Source organism: Phyllobates terribilis, unplaced genomic scaffold, assembly GCF_046119375.1.
Source record: "Phyllobates terribilis strain yellow unplaced genomic scaffold, ASM4611937v1 Scaffold_11__3_contigs__length_659146591, whole genome shotgun sequence".
In the NCBI taxonomy this organism is placed as follows: domain Eukaryota; kingdom Metazoa; phylum Chordata; class Amphibia; order Anura; family Dendrobatidae; genus Phyllobates; species Phyllobates terribilis.
The window spans coordinates 334,685,235-334,711,145 of record NW_027362771.1 but is presented as its reverse complement, the minus strand read 5'-3'; the positions used below and the strand labels follow the sequence as shown (position 1 = coordinate 334,711,145).

At 44.2% G+C, this 25,911-nt stretch overlaps 1 protein-coding gene across 7 annotated transcripts in view; it reads left to right on the top strand.

The window, feature by feature from the left end:
* The first annotated feature begins 10,588 nt into the window (after positions 1 to 10,588).
* MYO9A (myosin IXA) overlaps positions 10,589 to 25,911 on the top strand; it is a 115,864-nt gene continuing 100,541 nt past the window's right edge. For 5 of the 7 annotated variants that reach the window (XM_073652741.1, XM_073652738.1, XM_073652736.1 and 2 more), the window contains exon 1: positions 10,590 to 11,013. The gene's annotated coding sequence lies outside the window, so the exon portion shown is untranslated. Of the gene's footprint in view, positions 11,014 to 25,911 lie in introns of all 7 variants that reach the window. The other 2 variants (XM_073652740.1, XM_073652739.1) reach the window with 1 other exon arrangement.

Sequence of the window (25,911 nt, the reverse complement as noted above, 5' to 3'; positions counted from 1 at the left end):
ATAAATGAGTTCATCTTTAACATTTCATCAATGATAAAACGTATATTTCTGATGCTGGATACCCTCTTTCATACTGGCAAGTGACTTTAGTGTGGAGTAGGGGGTTGATCAATATGCCTGATATGCCTGTAAAATGTAGCAATACAATAATTTCACCACTTTAATATGAAAACAAAAATCAAACTGGTGAATGGCAAAAATGTTGGCAATATGTACCTACAATCTAATGTCAATAATAGGCTACTAGACATGGATCATCTGTCATGTGTCTGTTCGTATTATTTCTTCCACTTGGAGGGAAAAAAAAATGATATTTTATACCTTTTGATACTGTGTATTGAGGGTTTAGCTATCACAGACAAGGGTTTGAATCTATATTCACCGTCATTATTTAATATTTCTAAGCACTTTTACATCTCCAGCCACTCACTCTCTATACCTGGTTTAAAGGCTAGCTATAATCCTATCATTTACATACCATTTTATAACCTTATCATTGCTAATAACCACAGACAGACATTGTATATATACACAACAGCTAAAGGTTCTCCACCACATTACGTTGTTCCTATGTCTTATTAGATTAAATTGATTAAAAGGCTTTTACCATCTCAAAGTGATTGCATTTCGTTAGGATATGCCATACCATTATGATTGGTGGGAGTCCAGTGTCTGAGATCCCCACCAATCCTTTGCGCTGCATCTGTTCACTGTTTTTTCCCTGCTTGGTAGCCTCTGGTCACGTGGCTGCAAGGAATTGCAGTGTGGGTCCCATTCAAGTGAAAAATTAAAAGCGGAGCACAGCAACACACCAATGTTACATCTTGTTCATCTTAGGACCAGTGGGAGTCCCAGATGTCTGACTCTTCCAGATCATACAGTGATGGCACATCCTTATGATCAGCTTATCAGATGGGAAAACTAATTGAAATGAATGAACTCTGGCTGCCTGCAGCTGCAGCTAGTGAGCACTCATGGCATCCAGATGGGACCATACCTCATTGAATTCAATAGAAACTCTATAAATCCATCTTCAGTAAGCTTCCCCAGTGATGACTGCAGACAGTAACATTATTTTATTTAAAAGGGTAAAATATAGCAAACAGCTAGGTCTGGTGGGGTTCCAAACACTTAGATCCTGTTCCATCTCTAGAATGAGGGAACGTAGCCCCTTTGGCATTTCCTCCAGGACTCCTGACCAGATGCTTCACATAGATCTGTACTGTGGCCCCATTTCAGGAAGAGACTGTGGCTCTTCAGAGGCAAAAAAAAAAAAAGAAAAAAGAATCTGAAACGGCTGCTTTACTTTACTGGTTTTGTTTCAATTTAATTCTTGCATATTGATCTGCTATGTATATCTGATTAAACTGTGATTATCTAGTAGTGGACAACCGGTATCCTTTGTCACACCTTAAAAGGAACCGTTCACCTCCAGGAATGCTAATTACATGCAGATATAGGGGTAATCTGCAGGAAATGATGCTTAAATCATTACTGGCAAATTTAATGGATTAACAGCTACAGGGAGAAAGTAGGCATTAGACCTACCGGTAATAGGGTTTCCAGGAGTCCCTCATGACAGCACCATCAGCTGGTCGTCCTTCAGATCCTTGATAGGGACAGGAAATACACAAGAGGTTAAAAGGCCCCTCCCTCCACCCTCACTACAGTGATTTTCCAAGTACCACACCAGGATGGATGCAACTATTTTATTTGCCTTTCAACAATCTATGTTAATTTCACATAGCCGTTCAGGAATATTTAGGGAGGGAATATAATGGGTGCTGTCATGAGGGACTCCTGGAAACCCTATTACCGGTAGGTCTAATGCCTACTTTCCAGAACGTCCTTCCTGACAGCACCATCAGGAGAATACCAGAGTATACTTTCAGGGGGGGGGACCACTGCCTGGAGGACCTTCCTTCCGAAGGCCATCTTTTGGCCTGATAGAATGTCCAATTTATAATGTTTACAGAAGGTGTTCAGATTTGTCCAAGTTGCCGCTCTGCAGATCTGGTCCACAGATGCCCCTGCTCTTTCTGACCATGATGCGGACATAGCTCTGGTAGAATGGGCTCTAATATTTCCTGGAGGAGATTTCCCCTCGGCTAAATAGGCTAGACTAATTACTGATCCGATCCATCTTGCTAATGTAGATTTTGTTGCTTTTTTCACTCTATTTTTTCCCCCAAACTGTATAAATAGGTTGGAATCTATACGCCAGTCCTTCGTGACCTCTAGGTATTGAAGAACTACTCTAGTGACATCAAGTGAGTGGAAAGTTAGTTCCTGATCATTCTTATAGTCCTGACAAAAAGAGGGTAGAACTACCTCCTGATTCATATGGAAAGGGGTAACTACTTTTGGCAAAAAAGCTGGGTCTAACCTGAGGATAATACAATCGTCTAGGCATTTCAAGTATGGGTCTCTGATTGAGAATGCTTGAATTTCCCCTATCCTCCTCGCTGTGGTTATTGCAACTAGGAACACTGTCTTAAGTGAGAGGAATTTTATGTTTGATTCTATGAGAGGCTCGAAGGGTTTGTTGCATAGGCTCTTTAGGACCATATTCAAGTACCATGGTGGGACATGGGTTTTAATTGATGGTCTAAACCTTGTTGTAGCCTTAACAAATCTTTCTACCCATGGATGATGAGCTAGTGGGTAATCCATGAAAGCACTCAATGCAGCGATTTGTACTTTTAATGTGCTGGGCCTTAGACCTTTTTCAAACCCTGTCTGTAAGAATTCTAAAATTTTGGGGAAGTCTGGAACGGAACTCTCAGATGCTGTTTGGTACTGTAAACAGAATCTCTTCCAGATTTTTGTATAGATAGCCGATGTTACCGGTTTCCTACTATTTTACATGGTTGAGATTTCTGCGTCTGATAGGCCTCTAGAGCTCAGGATCTGCCTTTCAGGGTCCATGCCGAAAGCTGGAGAAATTTCACATCGGGATGGAATATCGGGCCCTGAAACAGCAAGTCCTGCCTCTCCGGAAGGATTATTGGATCCTCCAGGGACATTTTCTTCAATAAGGGGAACCAACTTCTCTTGGGCCAGAAAGGTAGGTCTTCCTGAATCTTCTTTAGCACCCACGGTATCAAGGGTATAGGAGGGAATGCATATGCTAGATTCATGTTCCATTTCTGACATAACGCATCTATCCCTTCTGGTCTGTCTTCTGGATTGAGGGAGAAGAATTTTCCTGCCTTCGCGTTTTTCCGAGTAGCGAAAAGATCCCATTGCGGAATGCCCCATCGATGTGTTACCTGACGAAACACCTCCCAGTTCAATTTCCATTCTAACTGTAGAACAGTTTCTCGACTGAGGAAGTCTGCTATTGTATTTTGAGAGCCTTTTAGATGTACTGCAGATATTGAAAGGACCAAACTTTCTGCCCACTGAAAGATTTTGCCCGCCAAGGATTGTAGAAGGTGGTGACGAGGACCTCCCTGATGTTTGAGGAAGGCTACTGATGTCATGTTGTCTGTTAATACTCTGACATGTTGAACTTTTAGATGTTTTTGACCCTTTTTCAACGCCTCCCAGACGGCCTGAAGCTCTCTTAGATTTGATGATCTGGGACGATCTTGCGTTCGCCAGTTACCTTGTAGATATTGACCGTTTACGTGAGCCCCCCAGCCTCCGCTGCTCGCATCGGTAGTGAGAGTCACGAATGGGGTCAACCTCCACATGACTCCTTCCTGTGGGTTGGCTTTGGAGGTCCACCAAGTCAATGATCTTTTGGTTACCTTTGATAAGGAAACCTTTTTGTCCAGATCGACCATTTTCCGATTCCAGGTTGATAGAATTTGTTGTTGCAACTTTCTTGAATGGAATTGGCTCCACCGGACTCCTGGTATGGAAGATGTCATGAGACTCAGGATTTTAATACATTCCCGAATGGTAACTTTCGTGTTCCTCATGAATTTCTTGATCCTGACTCTGAGCTCTGTCTGTTTCTTTTTCGGCAGAAAAGACATTTGTTGTTCTGAGTCTAGAAGGATTCCCAAAAAAATCTTTCTTCTTTCTGGTACAAGATGTGATTTTTCCCAGTTTATAACCCATCCTAAATTTTTCAGGGTCAGGATGGTTGATGTTAGGTTGGTCTTTAGCTGCTGTGGAGAGTCTGCCAATACCAAGAAGTCGTCTAGATACTGAATAATTAATATTCCTTGTTCCCTGAGGAACGCCATAACTTCGGCCATCAGTTTGATAAAGATACTTGGAGCTGAAGATAGGCCAAACGGAAGACAAGTAAACTGGTAATGTAGAATGGTGTCTCCTTCTTTTAGAGCAAACCGTAGGAATTTTTGACTGTGACAGTGAATTGAGACATGATAATAGGCCTCTTTGAGATCTATTGTACACATCACCATGTTGTGTCCGATTAAGGGAATTGTCGACCTGATTGATTGCATTTTGAATTTTTTGAAAACGACCGATTTGTTTAGAGATTTCAGATTTATTATGGTGCGATAATCGCCCCCGGGTTTCTTTATTGAAAAAAGACCCGAGTAAAAGCCCAGGAACTGTTCTGCTTTTGGTACTGGTATTACTGCTCCCGATTTTATTAGCTTCCTCACGTCTGTTAGCAGCCTTTTGGAGACCTGGGCTGAATGGGTTGTTGTCAGGTGAAACCTTCCCTGCGGAATCTGTCCGAATTCTATCTTGTAGCCCTCTGCGATAGACTGGAGAATTCATGGGCTGTTGGTAATCTTCATCCAAGCTCCGTGGAAAAGTTGGAGTCTTTCTCCCACTTTCCTGGCGTCATCTTCTACATGTGTTAGCACTTGTAGAGGGAAGGGGATTCCTCGAGATACCTCCCTTCTGGTAGCTCCATCTACCCGACTTCCCTTTCCCGGAATATTCTGGCTTTTGCTGGTAACGAGGTTTCCGAAAGGAGGACACCTTCTTAGGTTTCTCCTCCGGAAAACCCTTTTTTCTTTCATCTGAGGCCTTCTCCAGTATTTCATCCAATACTGGACCAAACATCTGGAGGCCTGAAAAGGGAATGGCACATAATTTACTTTTAGAATGACTGTCACCTGACCAGGTTTTTAGCCATATTGCTCTTCTGGATGCAGTAGAAAGGGCCCCACTAGGAGGAGCAAATCTTATTGATTCAGCCGAGGCATCGGCGACGAACCCTGTTGCCATCTTAAGCAGTGGAATAGAGTCGAGGATCTCCTCTCTGGATGTCTTCCTCCTCAGGTGGTCTTCCAGTTGTTCCAGCCATATACTCATGGATCTTGCAACTGAAGTGGATGAGATATTGGCTTTTATTGCTGCAGATGTTTCCCAGGTCTTTTTAAGGAGACTGTCTGCTTTCCTTTCCATTGCATCCTTTAGAGATGATGAATCCTGAAACGGGATGGATGTTTTTTTCGCTACCCTAGCAATCGGGATATCAATTTTTGGGGTTTCCTCCCATAATTTTATATCTTCTGGTTCGAATGGTAAGCGAGTTCTGAAGCTTCTGGGAATTATTAGCTTCTTCTCTGTGTCCTCCCACTCTTCCAGGATCATTGCCTTAATGTGATTATTCACAGGAAAAACCTTATTCCTGCAGGTTCTCAACCCCCCAAACATCTCATCGTGCACTGATGATGGTTGGTAAGTGTCTTCTATCCGCATAGTGTTTCTTACTGCAGTTAACAGTGTATCGGTATCTTCCCAGGAGAAGAGATATTTTTTCTTCTCTTCTGGAGGGTTAATGATAGAGTCTTTCCTGTCCTGATCGGGGGGCAGAAAAATCCGACAACTCTTCTTCCCCAGAACTGGACTCCAGCTCCTGACGTGGCCTCTTGAGACGGGGCGCACCCAGAGGAGCTTGTGGAACGACTAAGTCTGTGACAGTACTCTGCACTTCCTCTCTTACTATGGCTCTTAAGTCTGACATGAAGGAGGAATGTTCTTCTTTGACAATTTTTGCAATACAGGTAGAGCATAACTGTTTTCCGTATGTGTCCGGTAGTTTCTTGTTACAGATGGCGCATCTCCTTTTCTTAGGAGCTGATGTCAGAGTCTTTTTTTAGGTGTCTCCTTGTCCTAAAAAGACAAGGAGCACAAGACTTTTACTACCGTATACCAATGGGAATGAGGTGAGAAGAGGGGAAGTACCCAGTAAACTTACTTGGGCTGGAGGTTCAGTCAGAGTGTCAGAAAGACCAGTGGTTTGATCTGCCATTGCTGGTGTGCTGGTTGACTGATGACCTTAGTCCCATTCCCCCTTAAATAGATCTCACCTGTCTTCTATCTGAATCGTCAGAAAAAAGGGCGTTTCTCCTTTAATTTTTAGTTTGGCGCCATTTTTTTCAAATTTTCCGGAAGTGCGTTCCACCGTGGAACGCACGCCAGTTACTAGAGATTCGCATATCGCTCCTTCTGTAACCGGAAGTGCCGTCTCCGCCATCTTGCACACGCTGGAGTATGCAGGGCTGCAGCAGCCGGAACCAAGAGCCCCCTTTGCGGGGAAGATGGTTCCACTCCCACCGGAAAAAAGGCTGAGGGACCCCTGGATCCAGCGGGGTGTTGGCCTCCGGATCCTGGCAGGAGGGAGGGCAGAAGTGCGAGGATCGCGGCCCGATCCTCCTGCGCTGGGCTTCAGGAACTCCTGCTTCCAGTACGTAACCTCTTCTGTGTCCGTCCCTGATAGGGACAGGAAAAACACTGGAGTGAGGGGCCTTTTAACCTCTTGTGTGTTTCCTGTCCCTATCAAGGATATGAAGGACGACCTCCTGATGGTGCTGTCAGGAGGGACGTCCTGGAAAATTAAGTTATATTCTCCGTGCAGTCGCTCACTTCCAGTCATCTGGGCAGTGCATGTAGCTGTTACCGTCACTGATTACAACACAGCGAGTGCACCATAATCATTCCCTGACAAAATGATTGACAGCCTGCTCAGCACACACACTCCAGAGCAAGCTGTCAATCAATGTGCAAGGGAGTGATTACAGTGTACTCACTGTTTAATGAGCAGTGCGTCACCAAGTGAGAGGCTGCAGGGAGAATATATCTTCATTTTCTCCTTTTAGCTGAGCTTCCTGCTAGAAATTTAAACCTTATTTACCTGCATATTTCCTCTATATCTGCACGTAGTGTTTAAATTGTGTCTGGCTGCCATACTTGAGTAGCAGCTACAGGGCCAAAATGATATATTATACGCGCAACCGCTTGCTTGTAGTCACCTGGGTGGTGCAGGGAGCTGTTACAGTCGCTGCTCATTACATAGGGAGTGCAGCACAGTGATCACTTCCCAGCACACTGATTGACAGCCTGCTCTGCTGTGTTTGTGTGCAGCATGTGTCTGCAGAGCAGGCTGTCAATGTGCAGGAGAGTGGTCAGTGTGCTCACTGTGTAGTGAGTGAAACAGCTCCCTGCTCTGCCCCAATGACTGCAAGGTGCATGGAGAAAAGAACTGCATTTTCTCCCTGTAGCCAAGCTTCCGATAAGACTACCAGATATGATCTAAACACTATTTATCTGCAGATATAGAAATAATCTGCAGGTAGTGTTTAAATAGCATTTCTGGAGGTTACAGGTTCCCATTAATTTTCCATATAAGTGACCACTTCCTACAGCGCTGTCAACTACTAGAGATCATCGAATCCGAACTGTAAAGTTTGGGGTTCGTACCGTGCTGAACTCCGAACACAGACGTTTTAGAGAAAGGGAGATTGATTTTCCAGGTCCCCATTGATTTCTATGGTGTTCGGGTTCAGGTAAAATTCGGTCGAACTCGAACTTACACGGGTCCGCTCATCCCTAGTGACAACCTCTTTAAATCTTTGCTTATTCTGACCTTATAGAACCAGCAGAGTCTCATGCATTGATTAAAAGCCCCTGCTTATAAAGGACCTTGCAGAGATTAGCAGTTAGGCCATGTGCAGACATTCAGTATTTGGTGAGTTTTTTACCTCAGTAATTGTAAGCAGAAACCAAGAGTGGGTGATAAATGCAGAATTGGTGACTTGTTTCTATTATACCTTTTCTCTGATTGTTCCTCTCCTGGTTTTGGCTTACAGATACGGATGTAAAATTCTGACCAAATACAGAGAGTGTGAACGGGGTCTTACTGTTCGGAACCGGTTATCAAGATGCCAGTGCGATTAGCCCTTAATGCCACAACCTTGTGCAGGAGGTAGAGACCCTACCACTTCACACTACATGGCTGTGGCGGCATTTTACACGGTTAGGCGGTATTCACATCTCCGTATTATATGACCTGTTCTCAGACCTGAATACCTTGCCCAGCCACGCATCTCCTGCCACACACGAATAATCTATACTATAACGGGGGATGCGTCCCTCTGTCTGAAGCCTCAATAGACTGCGCATGCGCGACGTGCAGTCTGGCTACAGACAGAAGCACGCATCCAGCCGTTACAGGTAAGAGGAGTGTATGGCGCCAGAGATCGCTGTATGTGTAGGCATGAGGAGTGCCACGCACACCAGGATTGGGGGAGGGGGCGGCATGAGGAGTGCCAAGCACACCAGGATTGGGGGAGGGGGCGGCATGAGGAGTGCCAAGCACACCAGGATTGGGGGAGGGGGCGGCATGAGGAGTGCCACACACACCGGGATTGGGCATGAGGGGTGCCACGCATACCGGGATTGGGCATGAGGGGTGCCACACATACCAGGATTGGGCATGTGGGGTGCCACGCATACCGGGATAGGGATGAGAGATGGGGTACCACGCATACCGGGATAGGGATGAGAGATGGGGTACCACGCATACCAGGATAGGGATGAGAGATGGGGTACCACGCATACCAGGATAGGGATGAGAGATGGGGTACCATGCATACCAGGATAGGGATGAGAGATGGGGTACCATGCATACCAGGATAGGGATGAGAGATGGGGTACCATGCATACCAGGATAGGGATGAGAGATGGGGTACCATGCATACCAGGATAGGGATGAGAGATGGGGTACCATGCATACCAGGATAGGGATGAGAGATGGGGTACCATGCATACCAGGATAGGGATGAAGAGTACCACACATACCAGGATTGGGGATGAGGGGTGCCACGCATACCAGGATTGGGGATGAGGGGTGCCACGCATACCAGGATGGGGGGGACAGGATGGGGGCAGCACAATACCAGGAGGGGGGCAGCACATACCAGCATGGGAGACCATATACCAATAAGTATAACCCGTTCAATAGCTAGTCTCATATATGCCGATGAGGCTATCTGTTTGGGTCAGGAGAGAGAAGACAAGCAGCTCGGCTGGGGATTATGGTCTGAGTAAGGTCCACACAATACTGAAGTGTGAATTCTGCCTAAGGTAAATTCCCATGATGAGCATTTGGTGAGTCTTTGATGCTGTGTATTTTCGTTCCACAGCGAATTACAGATCCAGCACAGCTAGTGGGATGTATGAATCTCATACACACTGTGCTGTTTTCTAATACTGCAGAGACTAACCTGCGCTGCGCTTTTGAAATCTGTAACGTGTCAATTTCTCTTGTGGGAAATGTGTTTTATTGGCAGATTTTCTCCATAAACTTGAATGAGATGAGGAAAATCTGCAGATAAAAAAACACACACATGAATTTTTAGTTTTCTGCAGCAGAACAAAATCCAAATAGTCAAAAACAGCATGTAAAAAAAATGCACTCAAAACCACAGATAACTTAAATTAGCTAATCGGTGCAGAAAATCTGCAAAATCAAAACAGCAAAAAATGCAGCCAAAGTCTCCCCTATGTAATAGGAAACAAATGGGGTACAGTAGATGCAGCTTAGTCTATGGGGGCCATCTAAGGGCACCAAACAACTGGTAGTAAGTCCATATCTGTGAGGCTTAGGATACTGTTCACACATGGTATATTCACTGTGGATCTAAATTTAAAAAAATATATTTTTTTGTCAGGATTTGTGGGCAGAAAATCGCAGTATTTAGGGCTGAAGCAGCTAAGAGGACAAGGTTTCACCAAACGTCATGCCTGATGGGACCTGAGGGGTCTGGGAAGCTGACAGTTGTTACCATCTTTTCAGTTAGCCATTAAAAAGGTACCAACCCCTGAGGACTCCTACATTTTAATATTTTTCCACCAAATGTCACCACACCCTGCAGGAAAACCTCCACAGTGGATACTGACTAAAGACCCTGGGCTGAAGATTATCAGTCTATATGGCAAAATCCGCCACAAAACCGCATCAAAATGTGAGACAAAGCCCATGCGGATCCCAGGGTCTGTTCCCTACATGTGAATGGGGTCTGTACAGATGAAGGCGACGTCTGAGGCCGCAGCTCCTGCCTTGCAGACACTTTCTGGTTTTCCTGTCAGCTTTCCCTAGGCGAGAATGGCTGATAACATAGAGCACTAGCTGGCATTTCCCTGGCAGCAGATGTGGCCGCTTCTCTCATGCCCATGTCTGTCTGGACGTTTGTCCCAGTAGTGGCGGAGCTTGGAGCCCCCCTGCCCTGCACGACTGGATAAGCCGGGTGGTCAGAGCGCCAGGCCCGGCCGGTGCCCGCACATGGCTGCCCTCTTCTCTTCGGATGTGGCGGCTCTCGCTGTAGTAAATCTGTGTCTCTCTCTGAACACGCCTGTCTGCGCTGCGCCCTCCCCCTCTCCCTCCGCCCTGCACTCACATCCTGCAGTCTCTGTCTCTCTCCTGGTGCTGCTGTCTCCGGGGTCTCTTCCTGCTGGGATTGGGAGAGACATCTGTGTGCTGTCTCCTAAGGGCCCCCACCCAACCGAGCGGAGGTGTCTCCGAGTCCCGGCCACCGCGGGCGGTCTCTATTGCCGAGGCCCTTGAGATGTGTGAGGCCCTGGCGAGCTGTCTGTGGCTGCGGTAGCCTTGCTGTACGGATGCCTGTGGAGCCAGCGCACTCTGCCCGGATCTCCGGCTGTCTCTCCCTGGATATATGAGCGGCTGTCTCTAATGACGTCTCGCTGGACTGTGCTGGCCGGCTGTCTCTTACCTGCTGTGGATGTCTCTTCCTGCTGTCAGGAGGCCTGAGATCTTCGGGGACAGAGAAAAGGGTAATAATACTGAACCTCCTCTAGTCTATAGGCTGGTACACACCCTGATGTACAGCCCCCCTCCCCTGTCATACCCCCTAATGTACAGCCCCCTCCCCTGTCATACCCCCTGATGTACAGCCCCCCCCCTCTGTCATACCCCCTGATGTACAGCCCCCCCCTCCGTCATACCCCCTGATGTACAGCCCCCCCCTCCGTCATACCCCCTGATGTACAGCCCCCCCTCCGTCATACCCCCTAATGTACAGCCCCCCCCGTCACACCCCCTTGATGTACAGCCCCCCCCCGTCATACCCCTTGATGTACAGCCCAACCTGTCATACCCCCCTGATGTACAGCCCCCGGTCATCATACCCCTTGATGTACAGGCACCCTGTCATACCCCCTAATGTACAGCCCCCCCCGTCACACCCCCTTGATGTACAGCCCCCCCGTCATACCCCTTGATGTACAGCCCAACCTGTCATACCCCCCTGATGTACAGCCCCCCCCCCCCCCCCGGTCATCATACCCCTTGATGTACAGGCACCCTGTCATACCCCCCTGATGTACAGCCCCCCCGGTCATCATACCCCCTAATGTACAGCCCCCCCGGTCATCATACCCCCTAATGTACAGCCCCCCCGGTCATCATACCCCCTAATGTACAGCCCCCCCGGTTATCATACCCCCTAATGTACAGACCCCCCGGTTATCATACCCCCTAATGTACAGACCCCCCGGTTATCATACCCCCTAATGTACAGACCCCCCGGTTATCATACCCCCTAATGCACGCCCCCCCCCCCGGTTATCATACCCCCTAATGTACAGCCCCCCCCCCCCCGCACCCGGTCATTCCCCCTGATGTACAGCCCCCTATCACAGCATGTGTTTTGCAGTGGCATTTGCCATCTCACACACAAGACTCATGCCCCCTCCATGGAGTGGTCAGACTCTGCCCTCATGCCCCAGATGCCATTCATCCCCTTAGCTTGATGTGCCTCATGCCAGCCGTACCCATGGGTGATCTGTACAGTAGGTGTATGGCCGTGCTATAACTGCTGTCAGTATGCTCGGTATTTGTGGTATGCCTGGCAGTATTTGGGATGTGAGTAGTGTGGAGGATAGGGCAGGGCTGGGGCTGGGGATGTGATATAGAACTTTTACATTTGGATCCTGGACCCCATAAAACGAGCTGGTATCAGTATACAATGCGGTCACCATAGTAAGGGCCCCATAACAGGAGGGACGGGGGAGCACCCCAATTGCTGACTTACAGCTACAGAATTTCCAGTAATAGCAGTTATAATATTCCTATGAAATATCTATCATATCCCCTCCTATTACTTGCGTAGATCCACACCCTGCTGAAATCACACATGCAGTTTTTTATGCATTTTTGTGCCAAATCTATCAGTGAATCCAAAAAGCCGGAAGTCTATAAAGGAAAGCACGATGCTTCTCTGTATACCTACCGCTGGCTTTGGCTCAAAATACTGCACGTGTGATTTCTGCCTTAGCGTTCCCTCGCAAAGTTTTTCTGCTGCATTTTTTTGTAACTTGTAGAAAAAAGTCTATCTTTTTATGTGTAATATTTCTTTTTATTTACATATGCGATTGTTCATGTGTTTTTCCAGTTCTTCAGAGAAGTCAATGGAAAATGCAGAGCGCAGCACTGTTTGTAGGGCATTTAATATTTTCATATTGATTTATAGCCAACATCTGGCTGCAACTTTTCTTTTCCTCTCAGAAATTGTAAAAATTGCACAATGTTTTAAAAAAAAAAGTGTGCAAACCCCTCTGCAGGTTAATTCTAGTGTATGATTTACCCCAGCATGGCGAATACCTGTTGGCGACTGTGACGCATGGACATTGCTGTGCAGGTTATACATGACGTTCTTCAATGCTACGTTCCTAAATGAAAAGTGTCGAGAAGCTAAAAAAAAAGGAAAATAAGTCACACAATGCAACTTTAAAGGGGTAATCCAGGACTGTATTATTTTTTTTACCATGGCCTAAGAACTAAGTAGTTGCCACTTGCCTTGCTGTTCTGCCCAGCGCTGATCTCTGCTGGCGATTCTGCAGTTGCCGTTGATACCACGTCAGCAGAGCAGCGGCTTCTCTTTTGGGCTGCTCTGTTGATGGGACACGACTGCCGATGTTAATGATTGACAGCCGGCTCCCCGCTGCCAATCTGCGGGAAGCCAGATGTCAATCAGCATGATCTTGGCAGTCACGACCTGTTGACAGAGCAGCCTGGAAGAAGAAGAGCTGCTCTGTTGACATGAAGCAGCAGAATCGCCGGCAGGAGCTGTTAGTGACCACTCTGAGCCTGCGCAGGATAGAACAGGCGGCTCGTTGGTTATTTTTTTGCTATGAGCCAAAAAACTAATATAGTTCTGTATAATCCCTTTAAAAGTCAGGTCTGAGAAAGTTAGAAATATGGCATCTATGCCATATATATTTGTTTTTAATGAATTTATGCCAATGTATTTCACTTGAAAGTATCTAATGGCCGAGTGACGGGACCAGGTCCTCTGCCAGATCTCCACCAGGGTGGCTGGCACAGCCTATTACAAGTCAAGCCGTGCTTCCATCTTGTCTGTATATATCGCCCATGCCTATAGATAAAGCACTGTATTTGTTTTGCATGAAGCCACTACATAGAAATGTTTAGCCTGCTACGCTTTTCTATTGGCACATCAGAACGCTCTTTTGGCCACTGTCCGGTATAGGTAGATCTATGGATACGTTTGGTGGATAAACCCAGAGTTTTCCTGCCATGTTTGGCTCTATCCTCATGGGAATAATATTTTTAGCAGAATGGCTCTTCTCTTTATCAGTGGTGCTCCGTTCCATCATCTGGGAAATCTGGCTTCCGGGGTACGTACTTGTAGGTGACTTTTGTCATATGTTCTGTTCCACATGTAATGGCAGGTAATGCTCAGCCGTGTACTGGAGAATTAGAATCTCGTGTCCCTGGCCTATATCCCTGTACAGTCTCCGACCAAGCCTTTACCGCAGGTGCAGACTGGCACAGAGGCCTGCAGGGCACATTGTAACCCTCAGCTCATGCATCATGTCATTTTGATACATGACGGGGAAGAGTTCTTGTCCTGCGTGGTGCCTAACATCACTGCTGGTATAGAGCTAGACCAGGCTGTGCCACATTCATCACGACGGCTCATGCTGTGTGATTGATGTCGCGTCATGCCAGACATGTTAGGCGCTCTTACTTGCGCCTCTTCTTGGCTTACTTACAATATTAAGCACCAAATTAATGGTGCATGCCATTAATAAGTCTGGCACACGTCACCGCTCTATTTAACCACATCCTCCTTCTTTTACGCGCCCGCTGCTCACCTCTGAGCTAGATTTAGCGCACAGTGTTTTCTTTTGAATGTGCCAGGCTATAATTGGCATGTATGTGGGCTCGGAGAAGCCGTGTGTGTTTTTGTTTTCTAAATGAAGCCAGTGAGGGTTGGAGATCAGCGTGCAGCACGTACTGGGCAGATAGGCCTCTTCATCACGGGCATCGTGTGGATTCAAATGAAGCTTGGCATGACAGCACAGGCACTGCAGTAACATCTGTCGCTGAAATCTCCCCTGACCCAGATCGGGCACCAGTGGTTACTGAGCAGCAGGCTGCAGCCTCTGATCTGCTCATTGTCCTCTGTAACACACGAGTATTGTCATTTTCTACAAGCCAGTGATAGCTTGTCTGGGAAGAGGTTAACCAGAATCTTTCTGCTTGTAGCACAAAGCTCTTTTCATCTTGTGGGACGATGACATTTTCACATGACAGGAGACAACCCCAGGATATCCCATAACGGGAAAGTGCAAGCTCCATCGTTGAGTCATATACTGCGGCACATCGTTAGATTTGTGATGATGGAATGTATTTGCGGTCTGTTATTATCATCAGTGAGTCACAAAGTGCCCCCTCGAATGATGATACCATCCTGTCTCATCCTAAATTACTTTGGGGTGTGTGTATTGCCATTTTCTCAGTGCTGTCTTTATTTTTATGCCATCCATGTTCCCAATATAGGGGTTTTCTCGTCATGTAATTGGGCGCTGAAAACCTCATCAATCAGCTGATGTATTCAAGGAATGATTGTCCGCGTCCTAAATGGCAGAGCCAAATCCTGCAAATTAGAAAGGGTTTGTTATCTGCTCAAAGAGGGGTTGTGAGTGGGTAACTGGCATCTATGAAGTTCTGGTACTCAGGGCATTACGGGCATGGTTGTCTTATCGGGAAAGTTGTGGATCAGTTTGCTATAGCAATCACTGCCTGTATTGTAGCTGTCGTTTTGTCACGTTAGTAAGGACAGATGTGATCTGACCCTCCACTTCTATGTGTGTACTTTTTTTTTTTTTTTTTGCTAATCTGGTTCGTGGTCACCTGTCATTTACTCTGGCACAGCAGAGCTTATGTTTGCCATATTACAGTTATGTTTGCTATTGGTTGTTTCACATTTGTAGCTATAGTTTTGTTTTTCCCACCTGGTCCTTGACTCTCTTATTACATATATTTGTATTTTATTCACTGATATGCAATATCTGTGGCTTTCTTCTGAACATATTAATCTGTGTCCTGTTTACATACTGTGTTAGTATTTGCATAATGTGATACAGTTAGTTGTAAATCAGGTTGGGACACATGGTTTAGTGCATTGTAACTCCTGACCTGGCATTAGTGGGTCCTGAAAACTGTGGCATTTTATAGAGGAATCGTCATTTTACATTTTTTTTTCATAAATCAATCGTGCAGGTGAAGATACAAAATTGTGTAATATATCTTTTTAGAGAAATACGTTTCTTTCTCCTACTGGACTGATTTTTCACTTTCAAGTCACAGGTAAATTCTGCCTTCAGTCTGTACAGATTTCCCCATTACTGAGATAGATAAAGTTACACCTTAGGCTTTATTTATTGCACTGCTATGAAATGTGTCTAATTACAGAATATTAATTGTATCATCGCTGGGAGTCCGATTTCTTGGATCCTCACCAGTCATGAGACTGGAGTGGTAGTGCACAATTCTGACCACCTAGGTTTCAGATAGGATTATGGGACCACCATTTTCAAGATCAGTGTGAGTCACAGTGGTAGGCCCACAAGCTATTATAGATTTATCACCTATTCTTCTGGCATTTGCAGTACATCAAACTTAACCATGCACCCGCTTCCACTGATGGAGGCCAAAATAACATAGACTGCATTTTTTTTAAGTATAACATGGATGCCTGTTGATGACGTACGCCTTATAGTATTATACAGTGGCATGTGTCATAGGCATCCTTTGGATTTACACTTCTGATGTACAGTCATATCCGAAAGTGTTGGCACCCTTGAAATTGTTCCAGAAAATGAAGTATTTCTCCACAAAATTATTGCAATTATATGTTTTGTTATACACGTTTATTTCCTTTGTGTGTATTGGAATAACCCCCAAAAAACAGAGCTGAAAAAAGGCAAATTGGACATAATTTCTCACAAAACCCAAAAAAATGGGCCGAAAAAATTGTGAGTAAACAACTTTGTTTCAAGCTCATTCAAACTCACCTGTAGCAAGTAACAGGTGTGGGCAATATGAAAATCACTCCTGAATCCAGATAAAAAGGGGAGACGTTGACTCAATCTTTGCATTGTGTGTCTGTGTGCGCCATACTAAGCATGGAGAAAAGAGCGGTCTGAGGACTTGATAACCAAAATTGTTGAACAATATCAACAATCTCAAGGTTACAATCCATCTCCAGAGATCTTGATGTTCCTTTGTCCACGGTGCACAACATCATCAAGAAGTTTACAACCTATGATATTGTAGCTAATCTCCTTGGACGTGGATGGTAGAGAAGAATTGATGAAAGGTTGCAACGCAGGATAGTCCAGATGGTGGATAAGCAGCCCCAATCAAGTTCCAAATTCAAGCTGTCCTGCAGGCTCAGGGTGCATTAGTGTCGGTGCGAACTATCTGTCGACATTTGAATGAAATGAAACGCTATGGTAGGAGAGCCAGGAGGAACCCCACTGCTGACACATGGACATAAAAAAGCTAGACTGCAGTTTGCCAAAATGTACTTGAGTAAGCCAAAAAGTTTCTAGGAAAGCATCTTGTGGACAGATGAGACCAAGATAGAGCTTTTTGGTAAAACACATCATTCTACTGCTTACCGAAAACAGAATGAGGCCTAAAGAGAAAAGAACACAGTACCTACCTGGGAGAATTACTTAATTTTCTGGAATTATTTCAGGGATGTCAACACTTTTGTCCACGACTGTATACATCTGACGCACCATGCAAACACATTGTAGATGTATTCGGATTTTGAAATTTATAGGTGGAATTAAAAGAAAATAGCTTGACAGACGTAATTAATAGCCATACTATTTTGTAGTACGAGTAGATGTTTACTAGGTCAGAGCTGGAGCCAAATTGTGCTGTTTCATAGCATCCATTAGTATTAGACACATTTGTATGTCACAGACAGTCCTCAGATTAATGAGATTTTTCACACTGGCATAACCCTTCTCTATAACTACCCATTAATTTTTCTTGTTAAGTGTTAACCATCCTGTGCTTAATAGCCACTGCATCTTTATAGAAGTCTGATTCAGAGGTTGATGGGTTCATGGGGTGGGCTGGGTCTGGAGTAACCTCATTGCATAGTTCTGGCAGAAGTATGAACTTTCAGTATGTTGATCCTTTTTTTGGTGGTCATAATTTTTATGCATTGTTCTCCATTTCCCTGAGTCACATGGGTACTACTAGTGAATGTCATTCCTGTGTGACACATCACATTCTATGGCCGTTTGTCACATTAGTATATACTGAAGCGGTGATCTCGGCAACAGCACTTGTAGCTGGGAAAGTGGGTGAGTTTATACAAGGGTGTGTGTCTGTATACAGTGTGTGTGTATGTATATACATATATATATCAGCTACTTCCACAAGCAACCGTCATAAAACCTCCAAATCAGGGCTGTGGAGTCAGTAAGCCAAACCTCCGACTCCTCAATTTCCCTGACCCACGACTCCGACTCCACAGCCCTGCCTCACTACTGAGCATGTACATAAAGTGCAGCACAGATTCATCTCAACTAAAAGCCGAGATCCTTAGATCAGGAACAGATCAGTAACAGAACAGACATTTATAGGACATTTCATAACTTTCCCAAATTCTTATAATTTACAGCATATACTACATTTGAGCTACTGTACCAATGTATTATATATTTTCAGAGTTGGACCATTTTATTCCAACTCCACAGCCCTGCTCCAAATATGGGAAAAAATAGAATGGAAGTAGCATTCCAATGGAAATAAGAAATAAGTGTGGACTTTATTCACCCTGATAAATGCAACGTTTCAGCTTCTCATTTGAATATTTTTCATATATATTATATGCTACAGAAAGAATCCTTTTCAGATCTATGGCATGGATATTGTGCGACAAACCTGTCCCATCCACTTACGCCTCATGTAACTGATGCTTTGCAAATTTTGTGCTGAAATTACTTAGTCCCATTCATCTGATTGAGGCTTGCAGAAATCCATGTACTTCCCGCTGAAACCTCCTTGTGTCATAACTTGTTTAATATTGTTAACAAAAGCAAACAATGACTTTTTGTTACTCCTGTAATAATTTGCTGCCAATTTTTGAACAATTTGTATCACACGTTTTCATTGCCGCTAGATATTTAATGCAGCCACATGTAACTTTTCTTTGGCTGGGGCTTACACGTTACAATTTCCTTTTGTAACTCAGCCACAAACCTCAGGGTCATACTGAATATAGCGTTTTAGGAGATCATGGCTCTCGTCATCGTGATATGAAAAAAATGCAAACTTAGCTGGTGCTGACGACAAATATTTGTTAGTATTATTTTTCTGGTTACTGGTAGATTAGTCATCAATGTTTAAATTGGGTTGAAATATTCTATGCTTTATAGTCAGACCCGCAGATCTCTGCCAGGAATGGTCTTTGTAAAGTGCTGCTCCATCCATGTGTCATTGTCGGAGGGTGGGACACATTCTGAGGACCATGTGTCAGTTCCTCCTGTCACTTGTGAGCTTTTGTAAAGGCGCAGACTGTCTGCCTTTGTCTTTGTGTGGGGGATGTGACGTGCCAAGCCTTTTTTGTAAGGGGACATATGGGAAGGGCTCTCTGTTCTGTCACTGAGAAAAGCAGTATTCATGTCTCCACTACTAACACATGCCTTCTTGACAATACAAAATCAATTATGACTGATTGTATCAAGTCAATGGTGGCATTCTGAGAGGGAACCTAAACTGCCACTTTATTGCCTTAGGTCGCTCTAGTGGTTTCTGTGTTGCTGGCCGTTCCTGGTGTTGTAAATGAAGCTATCACAGTGTTTCATATATGTGATGACAGATGCATCATTTCAGTTGTCCCAATGAAGAACTCCTTGAAGAAGCATACTGGATCAAACTGCCTATGTGTATGTAGTCCGTCAAAGCAGCTTTTTAAGAGATCCCATATCTAGTAAATGCCATAAGCAGTCCATTACTTCTCGAACGTTAGACGCAACCTCATGTCCTGCGCTGACAGTGCTGCCGTCCATAGCTGATTACAATTGATTGACCCACATTGTCTCCGGCTTCAGGACTAGGCTGGCTCACAGGCTGACCACCCATTTTATGATCCTGTATTTTTCCACAGTAAATTTTTAAACTATGCTTTAGTCCTCAGTGGAAAGCCAGGTGTTAATAGTCACTTACTAGCACAGCAACCATGACGGCTAAAACCTGGCTGCTGTGCTACCTCTCCTCCGGGTCCCAGCTGCTGGGAATTACTGTGCCCGACCTCTTGTTTGGTGTACAGTGAGCCATGTGTGCTGTTACTGGGAACAGCTGTAGGGAGAGGAAGCATGTGCCTCGCATGACTCTATGATATGGAGGCGCATACAATTAATTCTTTATGGCAATCATTCACTATGCCTCTTTTTTTTTTTTTTTTTTTTTTTTTTGGGCAACAATTTATATCTGTTAATTTTTGGTAGTTATAACTGAGATGCCAATTCCTGCAGTTTGGTAAGGGATGACATCATCTGTTTAAGACTGGCACCTTTAAAGCTAAAAGTCAATATATGTACAAGTTTAACTCTTCTATAACATTGTTTTAAAAAGAATGTATATATTTTCTACAAGATTTAGAAGTGTCTTTGGGATATTTTTTAGCCTTTTATTAAGAAGAGCATTTGTGAGGTCAGACATTGATGTTCTATACCAAACTCACCCAACCGTATCTTTATGGACCTTGCTTTGTGCACTGGGCACAGTCATGTTGAAATTTTGTTAGAATAGAGTTGTCCAAAATATCTTGTTATGCTGAAGTGTTAAGATTTCCTTTCACCTCCGTACAGAGTAATGGGCCCCGCATAGTCCTCCGTGCAGAGTAATGGGCCCCGCATAGTCCTCCGTGCAGAGTAATGGGCCCCGCATAGTCCTCCGTGCAGAGTAATGGGCCCCGCATAGTCCTCCGTGCAGAGTAATGGGCCCCGCATAGACCTCCGTGCAGAGTAATGGGCCCCGCATAGTCCTCCGTGCAGAGTAATGGGCCCCGCATAGTCCTCCGTGCAGAGTAATGGGCCCCGCATAGTCCTCCGTGCAGAGTAATGGGCCCCGCATAGTCCTCCGTGCAGAGTAATGGGCCCCGCATAGTCCTCCGTGCAGAGTAATGGGCCCCGCATAGTCCTCCGTGCAGAGTAATGGGCCTCGCACAGTCCTCCGTGCAGAGTAATGGGCCCCGCACAGTCCTCCGTGCAGAGTAATGGGCCCCTCATAGTCCTCCGTGCAGAGTAATGGGCCCCGCATAGGGGTGTCTGTTCTGGTGTCGCGGGCCAAATATAATCAGCTTGCAGGCCAGATTTGGCCTATGGGCCAGAGTTTGACATTTGTGGCCTAGACAAACCCCTTGATAACCACCATATAGTATTATCTCTCCTCCACCAATCTTGACTGCTCACATAGCGCAGTCAGGCAAGTAACATTCTACTGGACATTTGCCAAAACCCAAACTTCTCAATCAAACAGGTAGAGAAGTGAGAGAAGAGAGTCCAGTGGTCACATGCTTTACGCCATTACTTGGCAATGTGCTTGGTGATGTAAGGTTTGCATACAGCTGTTTGGCCATGGAAACCCATGCCATGAAGCTCCTGGCGCACAATTTTTATGCAGATGTTAATGCCATGGGTAATTTGCAGTATTGCAGTTTGAGTTGGTAGAGCGTTGATGACTTTTGTGTTCTTAAAGGGAACTCTTCAGCTGATACATGCTGCCCATGGTTTGGCATTGAGGATACCATTAATCCTGACCAAATCCCCCAACTCAATTTGCTGAAATGCAGCCCTAAACTTGAAAGGAACCTCCACCATGCATCACTGTTGCTTGCTGAATGTTTGTGTCGCTTGGACTTGTTTCCATTTTGAATGTATGGCTTTTTGTCTTGTCTGCAATTCTTCCATGAACACCACTTGTAGTCAAACATATCTGAACAGAAGATTGGTGTAGCTGGGCCCCAGTGGTTCTTGCAAGCTCTAAGCTGATGGCGCTGTTGGACACCTTCCGATTTCGAAGCTTGATGTCTTTCATCTGCTGCACTAAGTTTCTTTGGCTGAACACTGTATCTACTGATCTCGGCGTTGCCCATTCCTTGGTTCTTCTTCAAAAGAGCTTGAGCAGTAAATCTTGAAACCCCAGTCTGCTTTGAAATCTTTGCTTGGAGAGAGACCTTGCTGATGCAGTATAACTACCTTGTGTGAGATAAAACTGTCCTTCACATCCTCACCTTTTGTAGCAGAGTTTGGCTGTTCCTCACCCAGTTTTAAATCTCCTATACAGCTGTTTCAGTTAATATCTGTTATGAACTCCACACCTTTTGGCATAATTAGTCATTCAGACACCTGACTATATTCCTACAAAATGATTCATTTTGTGCAAGTGTATCTAAAAGAATAGTTGATGGATTTAAAGGCAGAAGGTGGTCACACCAAATATTGATTTGCTAACTTTCACTTTGCTAATTAGATAAAAATAAACTATTAACACTTCTATTTATAAAAGCTTTCTACTTTACAGTATCTTCTCCACAAAACTGTATATTTAGATTCAATATGTTGTGTGTGTTTTATATATAAAACGGTTCCTGGAAAAGTTGTCCACAGGAGATTAGAGATTATTTCTATTCTGGAAAAACTTGCTTGTCCATCTACTCCACCTTTTGTGTGCTTTTAATGTAAAACCGAGTACAAAGTTATTTAGTTGTCTTTCCTGTAAACATTGCTGACATACATGACCTCCTCGGCTTCCCATTCCTATCTCCTCCTCTTATGCTGCACATTCTAAAATACATTGGTTTCTTGTATCTAATTTTAAGAGTGTGGTATATTCTTTTGATAACCTTCACATCCATATGATTAAAAGGAATATATATTCAGGAAATAACAATATATAGGCTACTTTCACATTTCCGTTCGGACATTCGGTTTATCTGTTCTGCTTCTAGGAACAGACAAATGGAATTAAAGGGAATCTGTCAGCGGGATTTCACACCCCAAGCTATTTATATGCGCATGTAGCTCTTTCAAAGACAAGTTCAGCAATACATTTACATGGCCAGTCCATTCCTCTGTTACTGAGAAATCAGCATTTGAATTGATATGCAAATGAGGCTGTAGATCTGAAGCCTCTGTCACTCCAGCTCTATTCCCTACCATGTAAAGGTATTGCTGGACTTTGAAAGAGCTGCATGCACATATAAACAGAAAAAACTGACCGCCACTTCCACTTCTCAATTATTTCTATTTTCTAGAGCAGTAATATATATTTCATGTTCTCATACTTAGCGTTACAGAGTGCTCCTTTGTTTGTTAGTTGCATGCACATATAAATAGTTTGGGGGATTAAATCCTGATGACAGATTCCCATTAATGTTAAAAAATTGATCCATTGCATAACTAGTCTTTGGGCTTTGTTCAGACGTCAGTGATTTTCCTGGTATGCAAAAAAAAAAAAAAAAGTATTTTTTTTAATTCGATTTTCATCACTATTTGAACAGTTTTTCGCTATCAATTTTTTTTTTTTTTTTTTATCAGTGATTTTCTCGGATGACAAAAATAAATAAATTGAAAAACTTTTCTTACTAAATAAAATGGTAATCACTGATAGTGATTTTTTTTTTTTCTTTTACGGGCCAGTTAATTTCTATGAGTAATTTTGATTTGTGACTCAAAGCTAAAAAGTAAATGTCTCCCATTTTTTTTTCCCCTTTGGACTACTTTGTCGACAAAAAAACTTGGATATGTGAATAGCCCCATAAACTATAATATGTACATGTTCTATCCTTGAAAACACAGAACAAGCACATGACTCACTGATGTATGAGTGCGGCATTAATGGGAGTCTGTCACCCCCAAAATGCATTTTAAATGGACTAAACAGTATTGTAAGGGGTAGCCCTTATAGTGCCATATTTGCACTGTACCTTTTACTGTACTAAGAAAATAACTTTTAATTCATGTGCTGATGTTAAAGATTCTGTGCACCCTTGGTAGGGCCAAGAGTTTGGTGCACCATTACACCTCTAAATTGGGTCCCTTCCGCTGCTTCTAATTGATAGTGCTTACTTCCCAGGGGGAGCACTGACTGAATGCTAATGGTGTGTGGGCGGCGGTTTTTCTTTTGCCTCCTTTCTTTTGACACTACACTAATACACCTGGGAGTGCAGCAAGCAGCCTCAGAAGAAAGGAGGCAGGGAGGAGAATGTGCGCAGTGACTGCGTGCCTGCGCAGCTGCACACATGTCGCCAGCAACCAGACAGTGCTTGCTGTAGGAAGCAAGCACTATCATTCAGGAGCGGGGGAAGGGCCCCTATATGCAAATGAGGTGGCATGACGGTGCACCAAACTTTTGGCCAGGGGCTAAGTCCCCTACAACACTGAATAGCCCATTTAAATTTTATTTTTGAGGGGACAGACTACCTCATTTTACCAGCTTTAGGCCATGGCCCCACTACCAGTATTTGATCAGTATTCGGTCAGTATTTTTTCTCAGGAGTAGGAGTCAAAACCAGGAGTTGGTGATAAATGCAGAATTGGTGACTTGTTTCTATTGTACCTTTTCTCTGATTGTTCCTCACCTGGTTTTGGCTCCCACTCCTGAGAAAAAATACTGACCAAATACTGATAGTGGGGCCGTGGCCTTAGCGTGTTAAACTGACCACATAATAGAATAGTTGCTGCAGAGCCAAGTAAAACGTAGCTATTTTTTTTTTAATTTCTAATCTCTGTTGCCGAGATATTAGCTTGCAAAGTTTGCTATAGAGATTCTTCTCTGGGGACGTGTACTTTTTCCCCTTCAGGACATTGACCAATCATATACCAGAGGCGTCATACAGGGGAAGAAAAGAACTCCCCTCAGAAGGTCAGAAGAACATGCTTTCTCCTGTAAGATGTAACGATTGATAGCTCTGCTTTTCTTTGTGACTTCTGCAGCTACTGTGCCACAGTACAGCAGTATTTTAGTAGAGTGTCATTACAAACATTTTGCAGCAGTCAGTGTGGGGGAAAGCGCATAGCTGACAGCGCTCGCACTCCTCTCTGCTGTGAGAACCTGTCATACATATATAATAATAAATATACACAATATCATGTCTCCAACACATCTATTAAAGTAAAGATAAAGTGGCCAACCCGTTTCACTGCACAGATGGTTTACAATAAAGACTGGGGAAAACTTAATGTACTGAAAGCGCACCTTTCAGCAGGATTGTTCTTAGTAAACCACATACACTGTCAGGTGGGTGCCGTTATACTGAGTAAAATGATACCTTTGTTGATGAAATTCATCCAGTGGTTCTTTTTTAATCTTTATTTTTATTTTTGACATAACGATATGCTCGTGCTCTGGGGCGGCCTTTGGGGAGGGGCTTTATCTTCTGCTCTGCTTATGTATTCATATGTATAGCTTCTGACAGATCGCTATGCCTTCAGTGATCTGCCACCTATTTTAAATACTGCATGTATAATTGTGGTACACATCAGTAAATTTGCCTGCAGCAAAATGGCCCCACCGCCCGCTCATGCCCAGTAGCATCTCTTGTTTGCCGAGATATGCTACTGCACAAGCTCAGCCAGCAGCGCTATATTGCTGCAGTCAAATTTATTTTTCTTCCAAAAAAATGGTGCCGCTAGTGGCGCTTGTACAGTAGCATCTATCAGCTAGCGTCAATTATCTTCTCATCCGCATTGTGTGAGCTCACAACTAGGTCACACCATATCTGTAGTGCATTGTCCTCTTATATGACGAAAAAATTTACCAAATATATACAAAGCAGGCCTTAAATGATCACTGTTGTTTCAGAACTCAATATTACAAGTAAAACTTTGTAACACATCTTACCAGAATAATCTTCTTTCACCATTTATCTGCTACTTTTTCTCCTTACCCCCACCTTCTGAACTCACTATCCAGTCCAAAAACTTTTCTAGTCCGTCATGGTCAAACAGGTTCTAGCAAATGTATTTCACCCCAGTGCTGGATTCACAGCTACACAGCTCAGAGCTCAGTAATGCTGTATAATGTCCTCCATACTGCTGCTCCTCTCTGTGCTACTGAGAAATAAGAGAAGGAATCAAAACAGTGTTATTATTCGTGTATACACCCATAGCAGTTCAGTCTGAAAAGTTTCCTGAAATGACAAGTGCTTCTTAATGGGCAAATGTGTTCTTCTATACAGATATTCATTAGAATCCATGCTGATCCAACCATTTTGCAAAGCAATACATTATAGATGAAAGTGCAGTATGACAGACGTATATGCAAATTTATCTATAGATTCAGCGAGATTGATTAAAAAATAAGTGTAATCACTGCTAGAGAAGACCAAGAAT